The 14,693-nt window shown below is 37.5% G+C and overlaps 1 protein-coding gene across 1 annotated transcript in view; it reads right to left on the bottom strand.

Annotated features, from left to right (window-relative positions):
- Positions 1-14,693, bottom strand: part of LOC110159474 (adenylate cyclase type 1) — a 72,413-nt gene that overhangs the window by 44,878 nt on the left and 12,842 nt on the right. The gene's annotated exons all lie outside the window — the stretch shown is intronic.

Here is a 14,693-nt window from a genome sequence, read left to right as displayed (position 1 = left end):
TGTTTTTAGTGGCAGGATAACTATGGCCTGTATTGACATGCACTAGCCTAGCACCAGCGACCTCTGCAAATACAAGGACTGGATGGAATATTTTAAAAAGTGTCTCCACACGTCTCCAACATGAAATGAGGTCCTATGTCCAAAAATTCCAGACTGTCCCTTTAACTATCAATCATTTGGATAATTTCAGTCCTGGAAGCTGACATCACAAGGTGGAACAGAGCAGTTTGAGCTTTGGAGATGTAGACAAACTAATAATAACGGATTACTCAAATATGTGTAAATGAAACAAAACACAACACCAGGAACGTTTTTGATAAGGTAACAAGATTATAACACAGTTTAAAGCTTACAAGAGTCAAAAAACAACTAGATTTTTTTTGTTTATTTACATCGCAAGAAAGTAAACAAACTATCATTAATGATGTTTTTGATTCTGATACTCTTGCATTTTGATAACAACAAATTTAACTTCAGGTAATTTAGATTTTCCACATATTTTCTTATTTATGTTCTCATTTCAGACATGTGTTAAGTCCTCCTCCATGTCAAGCAGTGATGACTTGGTGCTTGTGTCCAGACTGCTGTGTCCTATGGCGGGGTGTGAATGGCATTAGTCACCTCTCTCTCTCTCTTTCTCTCTGTAGCTCTCAGGGCCTGTCCTGTCCCACCTGCTCCTCTGCCTCCTCTCATCCGGACAGCTGACAGTGGCCTGCACGTGGGCTGCCGTCTGCCCAAACTGACTACATCTATGGATAAACTGTGAAATGCCTTGTCACAGATGTCATCCTAATTAGAGGTAATGGTTTATGTGCATTTTAAAGAGCCAATTTTATGCAATTTTCTGATCTATGTTATAATGTATGTGCATGTTTAGGCTGAGTTCTTCTCTCAAACTGAAAACACTATGTGCCACTTGTGTGTGCTTTTAAAGTCCATACACTTTCACTTGAATTATTTGAACTATTTCAGCCCTGGAATTGCCAACCTCTACTGAACTAAAGGTAAAATTTATCTTTAAAACTACCAATACATGACATCACAAGGTGGAACAGAGCATTTTGAGCTTTGGAGATGCAAACAGGCATGTGAATGAAACAAAACACAACTCCAGGTGTGTTTTTTGAAGAGATAACAGCATTCTAACATGGCTTAAAGCTCACAAGAGTCAATTTAGAGCATTTAAAAAGGATATATTATGTGTTTTTTTGTAATTTAGTTGCTTTTATATATGCTTTTAGATACATAGATCATCATTGACTTTTTTCATTATAGACTGCAGTATTGATTGAATAATGCACTGGATTTATATAGAACCTTTCAAGACACCCAAAGCTCTTTACATTGCATTATTCATTCATCCTACACTCGGTGGTTGTAAGATACTACTGTAGCCACATCTGCCCTGGGGCACACTGACAGAATCGAAGCTGTGAATCTGTGCCATCAGAAACTCACGCACACATCACATTCATACTGAGCAATGAGGTTCCAAAGAGTTCACAATTTGCACAGTACAGAGTGGAAGGTGCATACAGAAATGTCTAGGCGCCATAAACCACCACCAACATTAATCCTTACTTAACTTATGCATTTTGAACATTCAAATTATTCTCTGCTATGTTAAAAGGACAGTTTGGAATTTCAGCCTCATTTCCTAGTTAACCAGAGTGTTGGAGATGTGTGGAAACACTTTTTAAAATATTCCATCCAGTCCTTGTATTTGCAGAGGACACTGATGCTAGCTAGCACATGTCAATGGCCATAGTTAGTCTGCCATTAAAAATAGTTTTACCCACTCCTCAAAGCACCCAAAGCAAATCTATTATTACACCAGACAGTTATTTTAAAAGTAAAACCAACCTTGCATTTGAAGGATTTATGTCTGAGCAGCAGCAGCAGCGGACTGATATATGAGAAAATAGTCTGTCAACATGTGACGATTCATGGAATGCAAGGTTATTTTTATTTCAAACATTACTTTATCAGCACAGACATTTATATCGAAGGTCTGTGTAATAATAGATTTGCTTTGGGTGCTTCATGGAGTGGGTAAGACTGTTTTTAGTGGCAGGCTAACTACGGCCATTGACATGCACTAGCCTACCGCCAGCGACCTCTGCAAATACAAGAACTGGATGGAATATTTAACAAAGTGTCTCCACATGTCTCCAACATTCTGGCTAACTAGGAAATGAGGTCCTATGTCCAAAGTTCCGAACTGTTCCCTTTAAGCACTTCTCACAGCTCTCAGATCAGTCTGGAGTTTCGCTGTGACAGTAAAGCTAACAACAACTAGCACACTAAAGCGCACTTACTGATTATCTGACTCATTATGACCTCAAAAGCTGCTTATACAATATATCTGCACTGGGGCAAGACACAATTAGCTCAGATACATGGAAAAATCATGTACATGGCCTTTAAGATACTGATGAGAGTAAAAATATAATGTAACATGGTTCAAAAATCATAACAGCCAATTTGCATAAGATGCGTCCTTTAAATTTGTATTTACTTGGCTTCTGTTCTCTTCCAGTCAACACGATGCATAACTTGAACGTGCATTTGAAATCATAGGGATCCAAGACAGTCTAATTGATGTAGGTGGTGGGAAGCAGTATCCAACAATAGAGCAATGATCTTGGAAAATAACAAATAGATTTGATCAGCCCACACAACACATGTCCACTTGTTTAATCCCACATTATCTCTTGATTTCATCCAATACACCCGAGCCAAAACTATTTTAATTCTTTTTGTAACTTTATTGTCGCCGCCAGCTTGTTTGGGACGAAATGTGAGCAAACCACAGAGTCCCACACTCTCAAAACCCCAAAAGAGAGTTAAAAAATTTTAATTAAGCGCCATATTTCACAAGTTACTCAAATATGAGAGACCTGTTTTTCTTGTTCATTTTGAAGCGAGAGCAAAGTAGTAAATAGAGTTACAGAAAATTACTACTAATATAAGTAAAAGCACACAGATCAGGAAGTAGTAGTAATAGTAGTAGTAGTATTTTTAGTGGGTGAAAAATTTTAGTGAAAATCGTTCGTCCAAACTTAAAACAGTCCAACCACAGTTTTTCAAATGCGGAAAACAACTCCTTTCCAAACTTTTTGTAACATTCAAAACAAAATATATAACTTCTTATACCTGATCTAAATAAGAGGTTGGTGCTTCGAATGTTGATTCTGTAAAAATCAGCGCTATTTCTCAGTCTTTTATGCAGCTTTTTCTCCATTTTTACTTTTTTTTAAAAAAAAATTTTTTTTGACGCAAACTTACCATGCGACTCTCCAAACGGTTAATTTGTCTGTCAGTCATGCCCTGTGAAATCGGGGAGACAGGATACGCCTCCAGATCCACTCGTCTTAGTAAAGTTTTGTTAAAGCGTTTGGTTCTGGCTGGTCTGGTAAGGTTCACAAGACATCACAACATGCTAGAGTTCCTATAGTTCCTATAACTGAGCCGGAGGACACATCGGAATATGGTGGAATTTGCTTTAGCTGTCAGATTGCAGATTTGTCCTGTTTTATGGTCAATATCTCTGTAATTACTTGACCTATCCTCATGAAATAAAACAAAAAAACTGACAGCGTTCAAAGTCTTCTATGTCCGTATAAATGAATTAAAGTTTATAGTTTTTTCACAATAGCCTCAAAAAGTACCATTATTCAACTCCAAGTGCATGATTGTTGTCAGTTGAAAGAACCTTGGACCAATCCCGAACAAATAATAGTAACGTTATCGGATATATGTTTCAACTTGCAACTGATGTCATCAATATTCCTCGGGGATGTGAAGCTAACTAAAAGCACTACTCTGTTATAGAAGCTTAGATTAAAGTTAGAAAATTATACTTTAATCTAGTTTGATTTAAACATAATCTGACCAGAAAGAGCTATTTGAATGGAACTACAACAGTTGACATGATTTGTGCGCTATCTCTCACATAAAATTGCACTCACAAGCTAGAGTTTTTCACTCACTTTTTTGTTGAAAGTCAAACTCCTAAACAGGACCATACGCTCATATGATCACAGGCCCCTGAAAATATATATTTTAAAATCCATTTACAACTTTTTAGCTGTGTTTGGTAATATGTGCATTGTGTCACCCTGGTAACCGCTGAAAATTCCAACAACAGAGATACATGTAGAACACCTTCCCAGCGTGATGACACTGTGAAGTATCAATTCTATCCATTCATCCACTTCAGAAGAAGTAAAAAAAAAAAAACATAACAACTTTAGGTATCCCAATTACAGCCTTTACAAGCACTAAATATTTATATTATGATTATTTTTAGTTATCGCAGATGCATTTCAAAGACACCTTGACAGTAGTGCATGTGCTTTTTAACATCTGTCCATCACGTGCTTCAGATATCCCACCGAGTGTGTGCCCCTCAATGTCACATAGCTCAGTTATTTTTGGTTTACCTCAATTCAACTCACCACCCCACTGTTATCTCTACACACTGAAGAAGACAATGTAAAATATGTTGTGTAGCCATAGTGGCCATGGTCTAGTTCATTTTAAACGGTTTGCAGTGGTCCAAAATTATTCCTCACTTTCTTTGCACTTACAGCATTCTGAGCATCCTAATAATTCACCGCAATGAGTTTATAAGTGCTGTTCACAACTCTCAGAGACCAGAGTTTTACCATGTCAGTAAAGCTAATGAAACCATTACTAGATGTTTCAAAGTAATATTTAAAGGCCCTATATTAAAAAAAAAACTGACTCTTGTGAGGTTTAGGCCATGTTAGTATGTTGTTACCTCTACACAAACATGCCTGAAGTTGTGTTTTGTTTCATTCACATACGTTTGGATAATCCTTTATTATTCGCCCATCTACATTTATAAAGCTCAAAATGCTCTGTCCCACCTTGTAATGTCAAAAAGCAGTTGTTTTCAAATTAACAGCTACCACTTAACTTCAGAGTTGGGAGGCAACCATGATTTAGACTTATCACCTCTTCATTGGTACCGTATTTTTCGGACTATAAGGCGCACTTAAAATCTTTTAATTTTCTCAAAAATTCAGTGTGTTAATAATAATTCTGGTTGTGTTTAATGACCTCGAACCAATTTTATGTGGTACACGGTGCTCAAAAATTTGTCAAAATATTTTAGGACGACTTCGGTAAGCTACAAAGCCGCACTGCTTGATGGGTTATCAGAGCATTACAATTACCCTAGTCAGGAGTAAAGGGTGAAGTATAGTTCTTCGTCGGCATTTATGACAATGAAATGCTACAGAGAATATATGTCCATTCATATATATGGTCTATGTGTATGACCTGCAGACATATAGTCTCTGAAAAGTTTCACATGAACCACCTCCAAAGTGATACAAGCACAGAACAGACTCACCATCAGCAGAACACCCCTCTGTCACAGAAAGAACACACGTATTCCATTGAGTCGTGGAAAACGTGTCCGACAGAAGCTGACCACATCAGTGCACAAAGAGTGAGCTGGGTTTTTTTCAGCGCTTATAGTTTGTGCAAATTAGCCATGTGGTTTTAAGTTTCATCTATGTAAAACATAAACAAATGTGTGCAAAGCTGCATTAAATACATTATTACTCAATGTATATTTGAGTCTGTCTCATAGGAACTAAAAATCCAAACTTAAATTATCCACCCATATTCACATAATATACAATACACTTTCACCAAGACAGGGAGGCAATGCCGGGCGAATTACACCATGATCTACCAAAGGATTGTGGATGCCTGGGCTAAGAGATCAGTCTCAAGTGTCATCTGTTTGTTTATCTTAATGTGCCTTTTAATCCGGTGCACCTTATGTATGAAAATAGACGAGTGAATTCAACATTATTGATATTGTGTTTTATAAGCCGGTGCACCTTATAGTCTGAAAAATACATGCACAGTCCCATTAGACTCCATCAGAGGTGTTGCCTGGGTACTGGGTACGTTCTAAAAATAACCCACGATAGGTGAAATCTGTAAAGTAATCACCTTTATATTTTACAATTATTTTATCTGTTTTAAGGCTGTAAAACCCCTCACCACACACTTTATACACTTTTCTCTGACAGGATATTTAATTTTGCATCCTTCTTAAAACTTATTGCTGCTGTCGTCCTTATGTTATTTTCCTCCTTCTTTATGTAATGAACCGAAGATTAATTTATTCCATAATGGAGCCCTATAGCGCAGAGTCCTGCACCACGCAGTACAGCACAGCATCCACCCGATAGATTATATCAAACTTTTGTGCTGCATATGCCACGGACTGAACCAAGACTAAAACAGGATTAACCCAAGACTAACCTAGGACTGATTCCAGGACTGAAGAGGAGGACTAAACCAGGACTAAACTAGGACTAAAACAGAACTCACTGTCGGAACAGGCTCGGAGGTGACTACAGGAGAAAGGACCAGCTCAGAGCTCTGCACCTCAAGGAGCTAATCGCAGTAAATGCCTGATCGTGCTTTGCGGACACCCTGCTCGGGGTTCTCTCTCTTAAGTCCAAAATTAGTCCTGGTTTAGACCTGGTGTAGTCCTGGTGTAGTCCTGGTTTTGTCCTGACCCGCCCATGTGTAATCACTACCCGCTCGTATACACGCCCGTATTCAGGACGCACGGGGAGGGACACAATGCGCGTTCATACACTGTAAAAAAAAAAAAAAAGCATTAAAAAGCATGCAAAATTGCACACACAAAAAAATCTGCGAAACAGCGAGACCGCGTATGCCGTATGGCATTCAACTTTTTATTACTTTTCAAAACTGTGCAAAATTTTAGAGCATATTAATAACATCCCCATTGTGACAAGTATGTGGTGAACACTCCATTAGAAACTAGTTACATAGCACGCCTTTAACTTGAAAGCAGTTCATGGATCAATAATCTCTCAGTCCATAAAAGCCATTTCCCTAATTGTTTGATATGAGAACTGGAAATGTATGAAAAACCAGCTAACCCATCATCATTGTGGTAGTGCATCTACTTAAACTAAAATCTGTGCAAATTGTCAAACAGTTCCGCAGAAACAAACAAAAACAATGTCTCCGCTCAGTCATATAGCCTCACTGTTTATCACACCACATTAGCACTGTCCCAGCTTCAATATGACCAGCTCTGTAAATCTATTCACAACACAACACAATGTTATCATCTGTGCAATAATCATGTGCGCTCTGTCTCTCTGCCTCTATCTGTGTGTCTATCTCTTTCTCTCTTTCTCTCTCCTTCAAAAAAGAATAGTGTAGGGCCTGTCTCTGTCTCTCTCTCACTGTCTCTCATCTCTTAGTATCTGTCGATCTCTGCCTGTCTTTCTCTCTCTCTCTTTCTGTCAGTCTCTCTCAAAAAGAAGAGCGTAGCATCTCTCTCCATGTCTCACTCTTTCTCTCTGTCTCTCTCTCTCACTGAAAAGAAGAGTGTAGAGTCTCACTCCCTTTTCTCTCTCCTTCTTTCTAACTTAAAAAGAATAATATAATAATAATAATAATAATGTAGGGTCTTTCTCTCTCTCTGACTTTCTCTTAGTATCTATTTATCCATCTGTCTCTATTGCTCTGTGTCTCTCTTTATCGCTCTCCCTCAAAAAGAGGGTATATTTCTCCCTCTCTGTCTCCCTTTCTCTCTCTCTCGCCCTAAAAAAGAACATTGTGGGGTCTCTCTCTCTGTCTCTCTTTCATCTCTAAATGTCTGTCTTTCTCTGTCTGTCTGTCTGTCTGTGTAGGGTCTCTCTCTCCATGTCTCACTCTTTCTCTCTGTCTCTCTCTCACTGAAAAGAAGAGTGTAGAGTCTCTCTCCCTTTTCTCTCTCCTTCTTTCTAACTTAAAAAGAATAATGTAGGGTCTCTCTCTCTCTCTCTCTCTGATTTTCTCTTAGTATCTATTTATCCACTTGTCTCTACTGCTGTGTCTCTCTTTATCGTTCTCCCTCAAAAAGAGGGTATATCTCTCCCTCTCTGTCTCCCTTTCTCTCTCTCTCACCCTAAAAAAGAATAGAGTGGCGTCTCTCTTACTCTGTCTATCATCTCTTAGTATCTGTCTATCTCTCTTTGTCAATGTCCCTTAAAAAGAAGAGTGTAGTGTCTCTCTTTCTCTTTGTCTCTCTCTCTGTCTCTCATCTCTAAATGTCTGTCTTTCTCTGTCTGTCTTTATCTTTCACAAAAAATAGAGTGTAGGGTCTCTCTCTATGTCTCACTCATTCTCTCTGTCTCTCTCACTCAAAAGAAGAGTGAAGAGTCTCTCCCTCTTTCTAGCTCAAAAAGAATAATGTAGGGGCTCTCTCTCGCTGATTTTCTCTTAGTATCTATTTATCCATCTATTGCTCTGTCTCTCTTCATCGCTCTCCCTCAAAAAGAAGAGTGTAAGGTCTTTCTCGCCCTCCCTCTTTTCTCTCATCCGTTAGTTCCACTCCAGAGGCACACATCGGAAGCACTCATTCAGCTAATTATGCTAATCCTCTCCCCACAGTCTTCAGTGGAAATGGAGAAGTTAGTCTGAACAGTTTGTAGCCTATTTCTTACTAACTGTCAAGAAGACTGACTTTAGTGTACTGTAGTAGGGTTCGACAACTTTTGGGTGATTTTCAACTAATAATTCAGGTTTACTCAAACGTGTGAATGAAACAAAACACAAAGCCAGTTATGTTTTTGATGAGGTAACAACATTTTAACAAGTTTCTGTAACCTTTAAACCTTTAAACAAATATTGAAGATTGAATGAAGAGTTTTAGAATAATCTTGATCTTTATCCGAATAAGTAATAATATTTAAACTACTATATTGTGTTTAAAAATATGTTCTGTTGTCTATTGAGTATTGAGACTATTCCCTAGTGTGAAATTTTAGTATCATGGCACTTTAAGCTAGAGATATTTGTTATCGACATTATTTGTAATATAGGAGTGTTTCCTCAGAAATCGCAGTGGTGCGATATTGAAAATTTTGCCGATATCCATCCATTTTTTTCCGCATATCCAGGGCCGGGTCGCGGGGGCAGCAGTCTAAGCAGGTACTCCCAGACTTCTTTCACCCCACACACTTCCTCCAGTTTCTTTGTCTGAACCCCAAAGTGTTCCTAGGTCAGCCGAGACACATAGTCCCTCCAGTGTGTCCTGGGTCTTCCCCAAGGCCTCCTTCCGGTGGGACAGGCCCACAACATCTCCCAAGTGAGGCGCCCAGGAGGCATCCAGAACAGATGCCCAAGCCAGCTGGCTCCTGTCGATGTGGAGGAGCAGCGGCTCTACTCTGAGTTCCTCCCATGTCTGAGGGAGCATCCAGCCACCCTGCGGAGGAAACTAATTTTGACAGTGACCGCATCACTGCAGACACTGCATCGACCTGCATATTAATCTCAAGCTCTATTCTCCCCTCACTCGTGAACAACACCTGAACTCCTCCACTTGAGGCAGGGACTCTCCACCCACCTGCAGAGGGCAAGCCAACTTTTTCCGGTCGAGAACCATGGTCTCGGATTTGGAGGAGCTGATCTTCATTCCAGCCGATATTTGGCACAGATATTTCTGCACTGTCCCAGTCTCTGTGTGACCATGTGTCATTCCCTGTTTGTCGTCAGATTTGTCTTCTTGAACAGATGAATGAGTAAAAATATGAATTCATGTCCCATTATTTTGACAAAAGCAATAAGTTAATTTGTAAACTTCACTTTAACTTAAAGGTGCACTGTGTAATTTTTCTGGTGGAGAGTGCGTTACCTCCTCGGCTCCATGGAGAAGTTGCTTTGTTCAGAATGCTTCACAGTCTTGTATTAAACGTATCTATCTCCATGGAGGAAAAAAAGACACCTCCAAGCAAAGTTACATGTCAGATCTGTGTAGAGGCAACTGTGTTCATGTTTTTTAAGACATAAAAAACACATACGTTTAATGCTATTGTGGAACATCTCAAATAGATCTCCAAGAAAATAAACCATATGAAAAGTTACGCAATGTTTACCAGCCACAACAGCATGACAAATATCAGACAGATATTGGTAATAACTTAAAACATATTCATAGTATTTTTGCATGTTACAATCTGGTCTACAATACTGCAAATACTTCTACTAGATATACTACAACAAATGTGATACTAGTACCATTTTTCCATGTTGCAACTACTAAAAAGTTGTAAGTCAAGAGAATATATGACAAAAAGTGAAACAGATGAGGTCCTATGTAATGAAGCACAATGGAAGTAGATTTTGTATCTTGTTATACATTTATATAACTATGCCTTTTTTGACACTTGTCTCTTGCTATTTTTGCTACTTATTTATAATTTGGTATTACCATTTATATTTTTCTTGTTGTTATTATTTTGTGATGTGTGAGCTACTGTGTCCAAGTAATTTGCCTGGATCAATAAAGTTTGTCTAATGCTAAGTCTTGGGTATTTGTTAATAATAGTGAGATTCAAAACAAATAATACCATTCCCTAACACATGGGTTGATATGAAAGATTTTGCAGGGTTGTAAATTGTGAAACAAATGTCCGTGTTCTGGAGTACGTGTGAAATGATGGTCTAATATTGGAATGTGAAAGCACAGTGCAATCGGTCACAGTTTGCTCATTATTCATCAATTTAAAAGCTATTATACGCAAAAGGACTCAATAGGCCACTGTAATTTCTAATCTTATATAATTCTATATTTCTGATATGGCCCAAATAAATATACAAAACATTTAGGGTGGATTTCACTGTAAAACCTACATCAAATAGATTACTGGTGCTATTAATACTACAATTACTAGCACTGAATGTCTAACCCTATGGCATACTATAGCCTACTGTAATTGTTGCTGCTGCTACTACCATACCATACCAGCTTTATTTATAAAGCACTTTAAAAACTTTACAGTATGCCAAAGTGCTACTTAATTCCTAGTACTACACCCTAGAAAGACAACAATAATAGCTGTAGTAATAGTAAAAGTATTGGTTGTAGCCGTACTTCTTGCCTATTCCACATGTCATCCACACTATTGCCTCTACTACTTCTACTATAGTACTAACAATGGCTCTGTTATTTTGATTATTAGTTCTAGTTGTAGTTCAAGTAGTAGGAGAAGTAACTTAAAATGTAAAAAGCTAAAATACGTTGGAGTAGCAGAAGGAAGTATTGTTTTTGATGAGATATCAAAGTAGCCGTAAAAGTATAGGTAGTAAGTAGGGGTGTAATGATATCCAAGTCTCACGATATGATTTCATCACAGTATGAATCTCGTGGTATGATATTTATTGTGATATTGTGGGAAAACTCACAATATGGTGGGGAGGCTCATGATTAGAGATGTAACGGTAAGATATTTATTGCGATATTTTGTGGAGGTTAACAAAACTGTGAATAATCCGAAGAACTAAGACTTAAAAGTGCTTAGAACTATGATTTCTTCTTGTCATCTGCACTGAAATGGAGCAAAGGATCATGGTCTATGTAGTTCCCTCTGTGTTTTTTTTTTAGCTATTGCTGCAACAAAACTCTTAATTTAAGCAAAGAGACTTGTAATTGGATATATTGTAATGGTCCATGATATTATTGTGAGAACTTTGACAATATGATATCACGATATTTCGTTATTGTTACATCCCTAGTAGTAAGTGTTATTACAATCATTTTTTACTTGTACAATTTCTTCTATTACTGCAGCTATTATTGTACTCTACTATTCTTGTACTATTCTTCTTTGTGTATACTGTTGCAACTGTAAACTATAATTGGAGGTCAATTAAATACAATCAATCAATTAAAATACTGTCCCGCTTTAATTGTATACTTTTAACTTTATGTTTTAATAGTATTTAACTTGTTTATGTTGTTGTAAGGCGACCTTGAGTGTCCAGAAAGGCGCCTAATAAATAAAATGTATTATTATTATTAAACCCTTCATTTTAAATTCAGCTGCTATCAAGTACAATCACAATTACTTCTACTCTACTAATTATAAATTTGGATTAATCACTTGAGGATTAGCATTTAGGATCATAAACTAGGGCTGAACTATTTGGGGAAAGTATTTCATTTAACAAGTTCTGACAATTATTTTAATAATAGTTCCATGTACACATTTTAAACATGTCCAGATGAAATGACAAAAAAAACAAAATATGAACTGACAAGAATCAGATTTCAGAACAACAGGGTTATCCTTTTTTATGCAGAATAATACAGGATATTTTGTTTGTGGAGGAAATTGTAGTCATTCAAAAATGGTAGCCTGTGTGATTTGCTAATTTCATCCATTCAAATAGTGATTCAGATTTGATTGCTAATTTTGTAGCCCCATCACACTGAAACACGTCATTTATTTACGTTTGGTGGAGATGTGTCCATATTTAACCAACACTCTCCACTGTTACGTAATCTCAGCGTATTCTCCATTGCATTTAATCCCCGGCAGCAACTTAATCCCGCGGCTAAGCAAACAGTGCTCCTCGATCTCTCCCTCTCCATATGCAGGGGGCACATGAGCGAGCAGTTAGAGGTGAGGAGAGACAAAGAGAGAAAGAAAGAGAGAGACAGCGGCTTATCCAAATATTCAGATAACAGGGGTCAATGAAGAGGGCCAGATCAAGAACAGTTATGCTGTTACGTCTTTTTGAAAGTTAGAGAAGTTATGGTTCATTAAAGTGAGGGTATTATGCAAAATTGACTTTTTTGAGCTTTCTACCATGATACGACATTGGTCCCTCATCAAAAAACATGCCTGAAGTGGTTTTACATGTTTGAGTAATCTTGCAATCTCTCCTGAACTCTTCGAACACTCCTTAAGGCTGTAAGATTCTGTGCAACGCTCAGCCCATAAGCTTTTGGTCTATAGCAATTACAAATCATAAACGGTAACATTGTAATCTAAATATGTTACTAAATGTGTTACCATACCCTATAGATTCACTGTGTAACTTTTCTGGTTATGTTACTGCTTTACCCGGAATGTTCCACAGTATGGTATTAAACTTTAAGTAAAATAGCACACCAACAGTGGACACTTTCCACTGAAAATAACTTTTAAAGACTTGTATTTTCCTTTTGTTGACTTTATGTTTTTGGAATTGGACAATAAAACAAAACTACCCAACTGTCAAGAGGAATTGCGAAGATGTTAACCTCCAGGAAAAGCTGGTGATCCTAAGTCACACCACTTTGACCCTTAAACAGCTGAAGCCTGGCAGGAACCCAGGATGTTGCGTAAGGGCCCAGGATCTCTCTCCACCTCCACCATACGGACTCTAATCTGCCTCTCCTTCCACTGTACAAACCCTGACAGACTGCGGACACATGCAGGAGAGAGGGCAGAGAAAACGAGTAGAGGGTCAGAGGGATGTCACTGTGGAATTAGCTTTGAATGTGCAGCCAGTTTGATTTGAAAATGATATAATGCTTGTTTAGTACGAATTAAGGCTGCACAAATATCACATTCAAAATTTCAGTTTTATTTCTTTTTTAATGGAACTTACAGGAGGTGAGCTTGAACAAAGGCCAGATGAGGACAGGGGGGAGGGTTTCACATCTGCCATCTCGCCCAGTACAGATATAATGTATGAGCAGCTCCTGAGGTCAAAATAAGTCTGCTCCATGCTCTCTGAATCTTCTTACAAAGCATTTTATTGTCCGATAATCAGGAAATGCACATTATTATCTTAGTTGCTGTTAGTGTTGCTGTCACAGCAAAATTCTGCACTGGTCTGAGAGTTAAGAAAAGCCATAAAGTCATCAAGGTGAATAATTAGTATGCTAGGAATGTATAAGGTAAGTGAGGAGTAACTTTGGATGACTTCGAACTGTTTAAAATCAATAGTTCTTTCTTCAGTTTTGTAAGGCAGGAAAATTTAGTTACAGCGCCTTTAAATATTAGTAGCAAACACTTATAGTAAGAGAGTGGAGATCTGTCTCTCTGTGTACGTCTAGTCTCTGTGTACGTCTCGTGTGCTGCTATTACACATTTAGTGGCACTTTATTGTACTTATACTGAGTGATTCCAATGACCAGAGTATTTACAATTTAACCAGAAGAGCCTCATGATTTTTGAAACGTGCCCTGGGCAAGACACACTCGTACATTTTATAAGCATTATGATTCAAATAAATACAATAATATTTGACACCTGTCTCTTGCGATCTTTTTTGCTACTTATTTAAAATGTATTATTACCGTTCATTTTTTTTTGCTCTTTGTTATTATATTATATTGTGATGTGTGAGCTACTGTGTCCAAATAATTTCCCTAGTGGATCAATAAAGTCTAAGTCTAATAAAAACAAAACTATTTATGCGATTAATCACAGGTGAAATGGAAATGCAGTTTGAATGGACACAATCTGGACCAAATCATAAAGGCTACAATTTTTTAAGTACCATCATTTCCTCCACAAACAACCAGTGGCGGAGTTAGCAATTTGGCAAACTTGAGTTTGGGGCCTTTACTATAATGCACAGTTTTGTTTTTTGTTTTTTGTTTTGTTTTGTTTGTTTTAATAAATATATATTTATTGTCTGTTTTCCCCACTGTTCTTGAGACATGCACATCTCTATTTATGTGAATTATGGTGGATTGGAAACTTGTCTTATTAGTTCGGTATCTTACTAGATAACCAGAACTAAAAGTAGTTTTATTTTTTTGTTAGTACAATTATATTTTTGTTTACAACCATTACATATGATTGTTATTATTTTTCTTATGATTATTGTTTAAAAGT

Source organism: Boleophthalmus pectinirostris, unplaced genomic scaffold (genome assembly GCF_026225935.1).
Source record: "Boleophthalmus pectinirostris isolate CB_2022bp ecotype Guang Dong unplaced genomic scaffold, ASM2622593v1 HiC_scaffold_16, whole genome shotgun sequence".
NCBI classification, from domain to species: Eukaryota; Metazoa; Chordata; class Actinopteri; order Gobiiformes; family Gobiidae; genus Boleophthalmus; species Boleophthalmus pectinirostris.
This window is presented reverse-complemented; position numbering and strand designations above follow the sequence as displayed.